We start from the raw sequence: 13561 nt of genomic DNA, 5'->3' as shown, positions 1-13561 counted from the left end.
TGATCTATCTCTTCTTCCATGGCTTTATACCAATCATTATCTTGTAGTGCATCTCTCACTATTTTAGGTTCAACCTTACTCAATAGACATGATTCATTTCTTAGTCTATTCTTTGTCATTGGTCTGGCATCCTTGTCACCAATGATTTGATCTGCATGGTGATGTCTTCTCACATATTTGGCTAACCTTGGTTTTGTCCTTCTTTCCATGTTTGATCCTTCAGCTTTAGAGCCATTTTGTTCTTCCTCATCTGGCACTTCATCATTCCTTTCATGTATATTTTTCTCAGAATCAGAATGTGCATTTTCTACATTCTGCAACTCGGCTTCTGAATGTAGCTCGACATTCATAGGCTGAGACTCGAAAGATACTGAAATTTGTTGCTAACTTCCAACTTGATTTGCAACATTGTCTTCAATAGTCATTCCTTCATAAAAGTATACAAAGGATCTATAATCCTCTGATTACTTAGACTCGTCAATTTGAACTTCTGCATGTTCATCAAAATTTACATTTGCACTGTCCACAATCTTGTTAGTGTTAGTATTCAAACACTTATATGCCTTACTTTTAGTGGAGTATCCAAGGAATATGTCTTCATCACTTTTTGCATCAAACTTGTCATTTCTAGTATCTTTAAGAATATAGCATTTACAACCAAATACTTTGAAATGTTTAACATTAGGTGAGTGACCATACTGTAATTCAAAAGGTGTTACATTTGTACCTTTCTTGACTTGAACTTTATTCAATGTGTAGACTGCAGTGCTTGTAGCTTCTCTCCAATACTTTAGTGCAACATTTCTCTCCATCATCAAGGTTCTAGCATAGTCAACCACTGACCTATTCCTTCTTTTAGCAATACCATTCTATGGTGGAGTTCTTGGTGCTGATGTTTGCCTTTTGATGCCTTTGTCATTGCAGAATATTTCAAATTTTTTTGATGTGAACTCACCTCCTCTGTCTAACCTTAGGTATTTCAGACTCTTTCTTGTTTCCTTCTCAACTCTAGCCAAATACCACTTAAACAGTTTAAATGCATCAGATTTTTTCTTTAAAAACATAGCAGTCATCATCCTGGAATAGTCATCTACAAATAGAATTATGTATATGTATCCTAAGTAGCTTTGCACTTCTATTGGACCACATAAGTCTGTATGGACTAACTCTAGTACTTCATTGGAAGTGTATGTTTTGCTTTTGAATCTAGACTTAGTCATCTTCCCTAGTTGACATTGTTTGCATATTGTATTTTCAGGTTTCTTCAATTTGGGAAATTCTCTAACATTGTTCTTTCTACTTATGCTGATTAGATTATCAAAGTTAATATGACACAACCTTTTATGCCACAACCACACATCATCAATTCTAACAACAAGACATGTTGCATCTTCCACATCTAGGTAAAATAGATTACTCCTTGTTTGTTCACCTTTTCCTATCAGCTTTCCATTAGTTTCATAGATCTTAGTAGTTTTGTTTCCAAATTCAACTTTGCAACCTACATTGCCTAACTATGATACACTCAACAAGTTGTAGTTCAATCCTTCAACATAGTATGCATTGTCACATGAAATTTTCTCTGTGAGTTTAATAGAGCCTTTTCCTTTGATTTGACATGGAGCATCATTACCAAATCTAACACTATTCCATCATATTGAGTAAAGGTAATGAACTTACTTTTATCTCTTGTCATGTGATGTGAGCATCCACTATCTATGATCCACTTGTCATTCTTGTTCACACAGGTAACCAATGTTGTTGCTTCATTTTCATCTTTATCTGATTCATCCTTCATGGCTACATAGACTATTTCAACATCATTCTCATCAGAATCTTCTTCAACAATGTAGCATCTCTTGCCTTTCTCCTTGTAGTCTTTGCTATCATCTTCCCTCTTGTTGTTGTACTTGTTTCCTTCTTTGTAGTTCTTCTTCTATGTACATCTTGCAACAATATGACCTACTTCATTTCAATTGAAACATATGATAGGGAGCTTACCTTTGAATTTACCTTTGACTCTATGGAATCTCTTAGCCAATAGTGCTTCGAATTGGTCCACATTATCCTCATCTGCGCTGCTATCACTGGATGCATGTTTTCTTTTTCTTCTCTTTCTGCTTAATGTCTCCTCTTGAGTGTCTTTTATTGTCATCTTGGCCTTGAAAGCATATTCAAGGTTCTCAGGTCTATAGTTGTCAAAATTGGATAGCTCAAATGCAGTAAGTCTTCCCACTATTCCTTCAAAAGTTAGTGCATTTCCTTATACACACCTTAGTTCTTGGATGGCTGAAACTCTAATAGCATAAATAGGGAGTAGAGTTCTTAAGTATTTGCTGATGACAGTTTCTTCTTCCAATTGACCACCTAAACTTCTTATTGCACTTACCACTTCTTTTATTCTTGCAGCATATTGAGCAACATTTTCACCTTCCTCCATTTTCATGTCATCAAACTTTACTCTTATGCTTTCTCTCTTTGCTCTTTGGACATTCTGATCTCCTCCATAGATATCTAATAAGGCTTTCCATATCTTCAATGCAGTGTCACAATCTTTGATGTCATCATATTCTGCATAATTAAGTGCAGAGATAATCTCCAACATTGCTTGATTGTGCTCCTTATTTTTGTTCAAATCATCTGCAGGAAGAGGTCCTACTATATTTACATGCTTTGCTCCAATTGAGGTTTGTGCATAGTCACCTATTGATCCAAGGTGCAATTTCATTAGACTTTGCCATGCAAAAAAGTTTTCTTTTTTGAGCTTGGGAACTTCTCTCTTGGACATTTTGATCTTTCTACTTCTAGTATCTTGAAACTAAATTAGCAGATGGCTTTAATACCAATTGTTATAAATGCTTTAGAATAACTGAGAGGGGGGGGGGGGGGGGGGGGGTGGTGAATCAGTTATTCAAGGTCCAAATGTCCTATTCAAACTTTTTAGTGAGCCCATTCAATCATTCATTCATCCAAGCTTTGACTTTTCTAACCAACAAGTTACTGTAAATCAACATGCAAGCATAACACATAAGAAATCAACACATAACACAATGATTTACGTAGAAACCCAATTTGGAAAAAATCACTAGTAACATGCTACTCAATTCTCACTCTTCTGAAGTGATACCTTGTGAAAGGCCTGCCCTATTAAAGGCTTACAACACACTATCAAATGTGACCTTGTTAGAGGATTTAACTACCTTGTTAGAAATGGGCCTGGTTAAAGGACTTTAGAACATTCACTTGGAATGCCACCCTGTTAAAGGATTTACAAATGGTTATTAAACCAACATAAGTCCATAGGATTTTTTCTTATTTAATACAATTGCTAGAGAGTATTAGAAAAATCTTTGACCTAACTACAACATACAACTTATCTTGCAGATCTCAGATCACTTCTCAGCTCATACCATTGCCTGACCTTCAATCACTGCAACTCTGACAACTTGCCCTCCTTTCAAGCTTAGTCTCCTTAAGTCTCCATGCTCAATGTACTAGTGCAATCATCTCTTCATGACCACTTATAGAAGCAGAGCCTCTGTGCTCTTCCTTCTCCTAGATGTTTTCTCCTTGACACTCGTCCAATCACTTCATAGTTTTGGCTCTTTTGCAGCAACAGTATCAGTAGCTCTTTGCTTCTTGGTCTATGACTCCTTAAATAGAAGTCTTGGAGTTCTTTTCCTGCTCAATTCTTCCATTCTTTAATTCAATTCGTATGGATTAGGTAGGATTCATTGCATCTAACCCATACTTTGTTTCCTCTAGAAACTTCTTGAATAATCCTATAGAATTCACCCAAAAATGTTTTACATAGATTTCTGTGCCACCAGCTCATCATCCTTATCCTTTAAATCGTTCACAAAATTTAAGACAACCACTTTGTCGGCTCAAATTCAATGATTTTTTGTCATTTGAAATAATGTAGTAGCTTGGCACTATTGAAATATTGGTGCTCGACACATACTATGTTACTCGGCATCAACTGTGTTTTTCCTGATGCTAGGTACTTGAAGATCACTCGACACCAACTGAGAATTTTCTGATGCTCAACACCTAATCTTCACTCGGCACACACTAGAATTTTCTATTACTTGGCTCAAACTGAGAATTTGCTCGGCTTCAACTAACTTTCTCGACACCCACTAATGATCTTAGTTTAAGCTTTGCATTCAACCTTGTTATGACTTCTACCTCCAATGTTTCTAAGTGGTGACCAACCTCTGTATCTTTGAGTATGTTATCAATACATTTAACCATTGTCTTAACTGATCCTTGCACTTCATTACAACATCATAACTCAACCTTTCCCTTAGGTGCTCTTGTTACATCTTATTGATCAAATCATCTTCATCAATCAACTAAGTGATAGTACTTGGATCTTATAAGAAAATGTCATTCCTACAAGTAGCAGGTTTGACATCAATGACAAAACAATGATTGAAAACATCAATCTTCCTTCTTTGCAATAATCTCCCTCTTTGATCTTCAACAATGAGCTTTTCAATTAGATTTCCAACAAGTATAACACTGGTAAGAAGCAAACAATCATATAGTTTTGTTTAGTGAGCTTCACAAAAGGCATATTAAATTATGTAGTCTTATAGGTAGGTAGTATAGACATCATAGATGATGTATATGAGGCCTCTAAAGTTTTGGATACGTTTTACAAAAATAGTAACGGGTATAACAACGTAAAACAAGGTAACTTGTAGAATACTAAGTTTTTGCCTTAACAATGTTGGGATGACATGTTAAAGGTCAACTCACATGGAAAAATTTAATATCAGGTTTTGGTAACATGTTGTGAAGGTTAAGGCTAACAAGTTAAGAGATTTAGTATAAAGGAAGATTATTTGGTTCGCTGAACTTGCTAATTTTATTGTAATAAAATGATTGCTACATGTGCACTTTGTATGTAGTGTGTGGATGCAAATCTAATGAGAAAAAGTAGAACAAGTTGTTGTATGGAAGTTTGTATGTGTGGAACTACAAGAACAAATCATATATTGAAGATATTAGTATAGTCAAGGTTCTGTATCTATTCATATAACTTGTAAAGTTGTATATATGCATGTTCGGGTAGTGGGCTCAACTCATTTTTTTCTATTATGATAACAACTCCTAAAAGGGATGAGGCTTCTAATAAGGCTTGGTCCTTTCATAAGGAAAGATATACTATATGGATGTAACAGACTCTTAACAGGGTCAATATCTTTCATAAGATACTTTTGATTAGTGGATCATTTTGTGGCTACCATCCCCATCAAGGTTTTCCTTTGGCTAGGGCTTCCCTAATTAACAAAATATGGTGTTATATCTTTCTTTATGATTATGGTTTTACTTTTCATTTTACTAATATATATATATATATATATATAAGTTTAAGATTTGTAAATGATATCCATAGTTGGCATAAAGTTGTCTAACGTGTATAACTGATTCATCCACCCCCCCACCCCCCAATTATATCAGCACAGTTTACTTTCTAACAATTGATAGCAGAGCACAGTTACTCAAGAAGGGCCTAACAACTTGAGTGAGATCATAATGGAATCATAATACCTACAAAAGAACCTTGAGGAAACTCTTGAGGAATTGGATCAAGCAAGTGAGGAAATAAATAGATGGAAGATCATGCTTTCTAATGTATGAGATTTCATTTAGAAGCTAAAAGATCAAGTTGAGAGTTCTAGATTGAAAATAAAGGAATTACTTAAGAAGATCAAGGAATTTGAATCAATTGTTAAGCTTAAGAATGAGAGTGAAATTTTGAGCCATGAACGTGAGATTGCTACACAAAAGATGAGTCTGATATCAGATGAGAAAAAGGTAGAAATAGATTTGAAGATTGAAAATGTAGATCTAAGATCTAAGATTACAAATGTGACTGTTGAAATTGAAGATTCTAGATTGAAATTTTCAAAGCTTGAAAAGTATAATCATGTGATAAAAGGAGAACTCACACAAACCAAGCAAAATCTTGGGAAGCTATATTCTAGCATTGAGAAACTTGATGAGCAGATCATGGAAAAAAATTCTAGAGGAGAAATTATAGGAATTGGTTACTATAAAGGTAAAGCATCTAAGCAATTAGAGATCATTGAAGAACATGTTGAGAAACAAGAACCTAATCAAACATTAGATATAAAAAATCACGTACCTAAGCAAGATGAGCAATCTTGAGATCAAAGAAGCCCATTCAATGGAAGATATTTTGCATGCAACAAATTTGGACACATGAAGAAAGATTTCACAAGTAATTGTTCTAAAATCTTTTCTAGTTATTGTTATAATTGCTTTATTTATGAACATAGATCTAGTGAATGTAGAAAACCTAATCAAAGAACAAATATGAGAATGCATGAAAGGACTAACAATGGATCTAGTAGACGTTTAGGAATGAATAACATCATTACTAAGGGAGTTATGTGTTACATGTACAACAAATTTAGACATATTGCAGACTACAGACAAATCAATTCATACCAAGCTATGGAAACAAAGTTATGGCATATCAAATTTTCAATAAATTACAACAAGATTTTACAGATTAACCACTTTCAACAACAAGAAGAGGATACTTAACATGAGAGCACAAGATATGATAACACCTAATGTAAAAAGGTTTATGAAAAATGTAAGAAATTATCATAATGGGAATAATAAACAAGTGGAAAGTATTGATAAAATATTTGTAAGAGAAGGAACACCAACAAACACTAAATTATGGGTGGAAAAGACAAAAGATTCATTAGAAGATGAGATGGAAATGGTCCAAGTCTTGAACCCTCCACATCAACATGAATTATCTTTGTTTAAGCATAAACTTGGGCTATCATATCAAAAAAATGATAGACCCCTCGATGGTGGAATTAATTTTGTGAGGTTAGAAAAAGCTTAAAATTATTATATGGAGTCTACATCTAAGTTCATACAAATTCATACTCTTTCTATATTCCTTTCTAGTCTATATTTTAGCATCATCCAAAGAATGGGAGGGACTTCTACATACGCCTTGGATAGAAGAGATGACTATCTACCAATACTACAAAGACCTTCATGCAACAGAATCTTGCCAGGAATTTAGGAGGGTTAATGATGTCTTTCTCAATAGGTTAGTTTTTGAGCTCCAAGGTCATGAAAATAATAGGCTGTCAGAGGAATCCATGCAAGCTATTAAAATTTATGGTTGTTATTATATTAAATTTCCTAAATTTGCATATCTCAGAATTGAGGGTTTTTCTGATGAACTACTTAAGTTGCCACATTACTGTCTAGATAGTATTGTTTTATTAGAGATATGTACGTAGCTCATTTTCGTGTCTGACTATTCCAAAAGTACAAAGAAGTCAGTCTCATTCTTATTCCTTATTGAAATTGGTCACTACAGGTGTTCAAACTACAAATAGGCCAGGTTAGCACAACTTGCATTGTCATGTTTATGCCTCAAACCATATACTCCCAGAAAAGAGTTTGATTATGCAGGATTTGCCAGGGATAACTCTAGGCACACATCTTCATTAACTGATGTTCCTCATCTAGAAGATTATTGGGAAAATTGTACGGATGAATTTGAAGTGAGAAAGATATTATGGTCCAGATTGACAATTAATCATATCAATATGTTTAAGGTAGCTCTCAATACCCACAGGATAAAGGAGGATGAAGCTGAAGAGGTGATTGACCTATTCTATGTTGAACAAATTGAATGCATACCTATCCTTGAGCTCGAATGGACTAAGAGGGAAGAAGATGACCTAATGTCTCGTACTTCAAAGGTGTTGAAAAGAACTGAGAAATGGTTGAAATCAAAGAATATTGAATCAACCACTCTCAACATCCTAGAATAATACTCAAGAGCTAAGCACAAAAAAGCACAACCCAAACCTAAGGCCATCTCTAACCTTGATGTTGCTGACTCTGTTGCAGGTTCTCCTAAAGTTGAAACTGAAACTAAAGTTGAAGTAACTCCCAAGCCACTTCAACTTAAAGTTCAAGAAGAGGTCCCAAAATTCAGAAGGGTAACTCATTCCAGCACTAAAAAGGCAACATCAAGTAAAGAAACGGGGACAGTCATAGTTGACCTAGATCCTACCAAAGTAAAGACAATTTTGAAGCACTCTCCCATTTCCCTCATGGCTAATAATACCCTAGATCCTTAGAAGTCTCCTAAAAACACTGATTCTCAATCTGACGCCTTGGCCTTAGCAAAAATTTCTCCTATGGAAAGTAAAGAACCTACTACCCCCAAGTGGCTAGAAACTTTTGTTGAGAAGAAAAGGAGTTTAGTACCAATATCCATGCCTATTGATGACCTGGTCAGTAAATGCCTAATAAAGCCTTCAAAAACTAAAAGGGCCAAAACTAAGTCTAGGTTGAACTTTGATAAAAAGCTTGGGACACTAGACAGCTGAAATAACCAAGCCACCAGAAGGTAGTTCCCATGAAAACCTCACTCCTCAGGACGATCAGATATTGAAGATTGACCTTGGAAAGGGGAGCCGTGCTATTGATATGAAGATTTTCAAGGTTTCAAACAAGAAAATAGCAAATAGAGTTTAGAAGGATGCACAAGACAAGCAAGAAATGAAAGAGGTAATGAAAAGCATGGCACAATATATCAATACCATCCTACATCCATAACCCAAACCTCTGAATGAGATGTTAGCAATGGTGGATGTATCCTCTTCAATTAATCAACAATTTCTTGACAATCTACAAAAGTGCAAAGTTGTTGCAAAAACATTCAAAAAATGGTTGCAGTTTGTCCTAAAAGAAATTGAGCAACATATTAGACTTTTGGACAAGGCTTCGAAGGAGACTGTTGTCATCGTTGAAAAGGTGGAATCTAGCAATGAAGGTTTTGAAAAGGAGAGAAATAACTGGGTGAAGGTGGTGCTTTGGATTGAAGAAATTTAGGGATTTGGTTTGTGAAAATTCCAAGCTGAATGCCCTGTTGCTGGCCTTGATGAGAAAACCTTACATATGATTAAGGATTTAATCGAATGGAGGAATGAGGCACTAGTCCAGGCAGTCACCGAAACTAAAGAAATCTTGGATAGCCTCAGGCTTGTGGATGAAATCATTCGAGGTGATTTAAAGTTGTTCAATAAGAATTGCGTAGGAAAAGAGAGTGACTCTGTTGCCCCTGTGGAGGAACTAGTAAGTGAAATCCAAAGAAAGTTCTAGGAGGTCCAAGATAAAAAGATACCATGTAGGCAGGATTTCTCCAATGTTGCTCGTATTGAGGCTATGCTGATAATCAATTTGAAGCATTTGGAGATGCACGCAAAGAAGATGATAGAACTAAAGAGAGAGAAAGAAATCTAAAAACAGAGCATGGCATATATTGGCTTACCCCATTAGTCTGTTATCTTTGCATTTTCAACCGCATATGAGACATGTAAGCCACAAGGATTGCGGCCAATGCAGACAGTTCCTCCTGATGTGTCACATGATCGATGGATAGTTATTTTTCTTTCCTATTTTATTTTCTGATGCTTTTTAGTTAACAAAATTGTGTTAACATATGGACAATTTACCTCTAATGGAGTAATTTTGGATAACTATCCAACCCTATGCCTATATATATGTAATAGATGATATTTGATAGGGTTAACCTCTTCGTAGACTAAAACAAAAATACTTTTGTTTTGATACTTTGTGCTTTTAAATTTTGAAATAAAACAATTCAAATTTGCAGCAATTGAAGTAAAGTTTTATAATTTTATTTTACTGAAACTTCTTGAAGCAAATACTATTTTTTTCTTTGTGGTGATGTACATTCTTGAGAGTCTGTGTTATATTCGAAAGTTAAGTTATAATTTCTGCACTCTTTTGGAATTATTATTTTTAATCTCAGAAGCTGTGGGAGGTTAAATCTTTATTTTTTTAACACTGTTATTTTATCTTAACATGCAATCATGTATATGATATTGATCATTAAGGTTAAGTAGTTTTTCAACATCAACATTTATCTTGTATTTGTGAGATGATTTTGAACTTTTAAGTATTTTCAATAAAATACTTCTTGGGAAGATTTTCCCTTGATAGAGGAAGAACGATTATCTTTTCATAAAGGTTAGTTGCACTTTGATTAATATTGAGTAAATCTTTAAAGCAGAGAATTCCTTATCAATAAATAGGAATTCAATTTGTTAGTTTGCATTTTTCTCCCTTGTTCCAATCTGCTAGAGATCTTGGGAAAAACTGTTCACTAACACCACTAATCAATATAGATATGATATATCCTTAGGGGTCCTACAACCGCTAGGGACATATGTTATTGTAGAATGGTTCGAAATGGGTCATAGGGTACCCTATGACCCATTTTGACCCATTTCATGAGAAAATATGAACTCCTAGGGGTCCTACAATCCCTAGGGACATATATTATCATAGAATGAATTGAAAGGGGTCATCGGGTATCTTATAACCCCTTTCAATCGAGTAGAATATATAATATATCCTTAGGGTTCCTATATCCCCTACAAATATAGGTTATCATAGAATGGATCAAAATGGGTCACAGGGTATCCTATGACCCCTTTCAACCCATTCTATAACAACATATAAACTCTTAAGGGTCATATGACCCTAAGGGATATGTTATCATAGAATTTGTTGAAATGGGTCATAGGGTACCCTATGACCCATTTTGACCCTTTCATGAAAAGATATGAACTCCTAGGGGTCCTACAAACCATAGAGACATGTTGTCATGAAATGGGTCAAAAGAGGTCATAGGGCTTTCGTCTGATTAGAATATATAGAATATGTCCCTAGGCATCCTAGGGACATATATTATCATATAATGAATCATAAGGGATCATATCTGGTCCTGTTATCAAAATTTCATTACCTACAAAATTTTGTTTTAACATTCATTACTGTTTATCAATCGCATTCATTTGCCAATGTTCACAGAAACGGAAAAAGTATATTGCATTGATAAAATGAGAAAATTCTTTATTTGTGTTAAACAATGATAATTTTCATTTTGAAGTTTATACATTAAAGAATTAAAGAACATGTAATGAGTGAAAAAGTGATCAAAATCTCTCACACAAGGCCGTGAGGGTAACCTATTCACTATTCTTGTGCAAATAAGGAACATGTAGAAAATAGAATAAATGATACAAATGAAGATGCAAAAGTAGAGAAAGGGAACTAGCCATTGCCTGGGGGTATATGGCTGGTCTGAGCCCGCATTCTCGAGGTTGCCTTGATGAAACTGAGTTCTCCCTGGTTCCCTAAGCATTCGACTCCTGCAAAAAAATCAAAGAAAGGTACAAGCTAGATCCATATGGATGTAAGCAATGTCTGGTTCTGTAAAACATACATATACACTTGTACCATTTACCCTTGATCCTGATTTGAACAAGAATAGTGAATTCAATTAATCATGGAGTAACAATATCAGAAGTCTGAAAATCAATTCATACAAGTGATTTTATTATTAACATGTTTGTGCCATGTGTAGAAAGCAGAGACATTAAAATGATCAACAAAAAGTGCAACTGCTAATGAAGTTGTTTATAGGTGTCACAAGCCCATGCTCGAACCCTATAAGTCAACTCAATCAACATTTTTTTTAAAATCTAGAAATGCATATTAATTGTTGCCTGGGAAGAAAGAAGGCAGTTTGTTGTAGTAAAGAGAACACATTTGAGCTTGAATCTTGTGATGGGACTCATGAGAAAACACCCATTAGTTATACCAAAAAGGATTAATATTTGGGGAGTATTTCTGTTCGAGTAAAGTATATAACCTTGGATCCTTCAGAGAACGAGCATGTTAAGTGCATTTGTAATGTCCATGCGATTCAAGATTACCTTTGCAAAGGAGCTCACAGACATCTATTCCAAAGGTCAATAATACTAATGTGGATAGAAGTGTGGGTTCTATACATGCCACAACATTCAGTTGTTTATGCAAACAAGCAAATTCAACACATCTATGATCAAGCAACAAATACAGTGAAAGTTATAGATGAAGAGTATTGTAATCGATGCACTATAAATTCCCTTAATTCAAAGAGTATAATAGCTTATTCGGAGCTCATATTATTTGAATTTTGAAATCCAGAAAGAGTAAGTCTACAATGGTTGGCTCTTGATTTTAGAAGAATAAGCCACATAAAACTCGGTTTGCATCAAAATCTTCAAGGCACATACACAAACTATCTGAGTCAGGTGCAAAGATATCCAAGGGTTCACAACATGATATGAGTAAAGGAGAAAAAGCTGCCAGGATCCAATGCTGTAAAATGGTTCGGGAACAAAAGCGGGCTGCACTTTTGGCAAAAAAATGTGCTTTAACTGGCTCAACAAGTCCCCCACAGATTATTGTACTATTTCCTCTTTCATCAAATGTTCAGTTGACAAAACTAAAGCAAAAACTTTCGTCAGCAATTGCTTTGGATGAAACATGCAATTTGAATGGTGCAGATACAACGCAGATTGATATATCAGATAATGGAAAAATAGAAGCTATAACAGATGTTCTTTGTTCTTCTACTTGCAAATTAAGATCAACAATTCTGGAAGCACCACATGGCAATCTTCATACATGCTTAGACATGGCATAGGTTGCAGATATAATTGCATTTATAGCTTCGGTTGATGGCTATAGCAATGGAGTTGTGCACAATCGATATATTGATCTAATGGGAAGCCAATGCTTATCTATGCTTAGAGCTCTGGGTTTGCCCAACACTATTGGCTTGATTATTGACTTACCAATGAATCAAAGGAAGAAACAAGATGCTAAAAAAGAATGCATTTCAACTCTTACAAATGAATTTCCAGAAGACTGTAAAATATTCCCTGCAAATATGAAGGATGACTTTCCAAAGTTAGTAAGACATTTGGGTGAGTTGCGCTTGTCAGTACCTCAATGGAGGAATCAACGACCTTTTCTTATGACTCAGCAGGTTGAAATTTCAACATTGGACCATGATTTAGGCAAGAGTACACTGCTTTTTTCAGGCTATGTGCGAGCACAGAGTCTATCTGTTAACTAGTTGGTTCATGTGCAAGGAGCTAGAGATTTTCAACTGGATCAAATTGACATTCTTGAAGATCTGTTTCCTCTTAATCAACACAAGAAGAGTAAAGTGGATTCCATGCAATTAGATGATAACTCACAAAGTCAGAAGATTCTTCGATCATTGGTGTGAAACACATTAGAGCAGGAACACATTGTTGTTGAGAATGTTCTAGATCCTCTTGTAGGCGAACAGACATGGCCAACAAAAGAAGAGAACCCAAAATTTGAAGAACATTCTTCTTAATATAATAGCAAGGAATTCTTGTAACAATCCTACGGATGGTAGCCATAATACTAGTAAAAACAAAGCAAATTCATACATGCTTACCTGTTATTGTACATGATAGCTCGAGCTAAATGAATGGACACAATTTTTTACCTAAAAAACTGTGAAAAGGGGAAAAATCAAATGGAGTGATGTCTTCAGTCAACCCACAAATTACATTTCAGGCTCTCATGGTGGCAAGGGTTTCAAAAATCTTCATTATCGCAGACAAGAAGCAAAATGGAA

General features: G+C 35.0%; 1 pseudogene; it reads left to right on the top strand.

The window, feature by feature from the left end:
• Positions 1 to 12088: 12088 nt before the first annotated feature.
• LOC149567666 (uncharacterized) lies at positions 12089 to 13294 on the top strand (annotated as a pseudogene).
• The last annotated feature ends 267 nt before the right edge of the window (positions 13295 to 13561 follow it).

Source organism: Cupressus sempervirens, chromosome 3, assembly GCF_028749045.1.
Source record: "Cupressus sempervirens isolate cs-2001-9-10 chromosome 3, ASM2874904v1, whole genome shotgun sequence".
Lineage (NCBI taxonomy): Eukaryota > Viridiplantae > Streptophyta > Pinopsida > Cupressales > Cupressaceae > Cupressus > Cupressus sempervirens.
The sequence above is the reverse complement of the archived record's forward strand: the minus strand, read 5'-3'. Positions and strand labels throughout refer to the sequence as shown.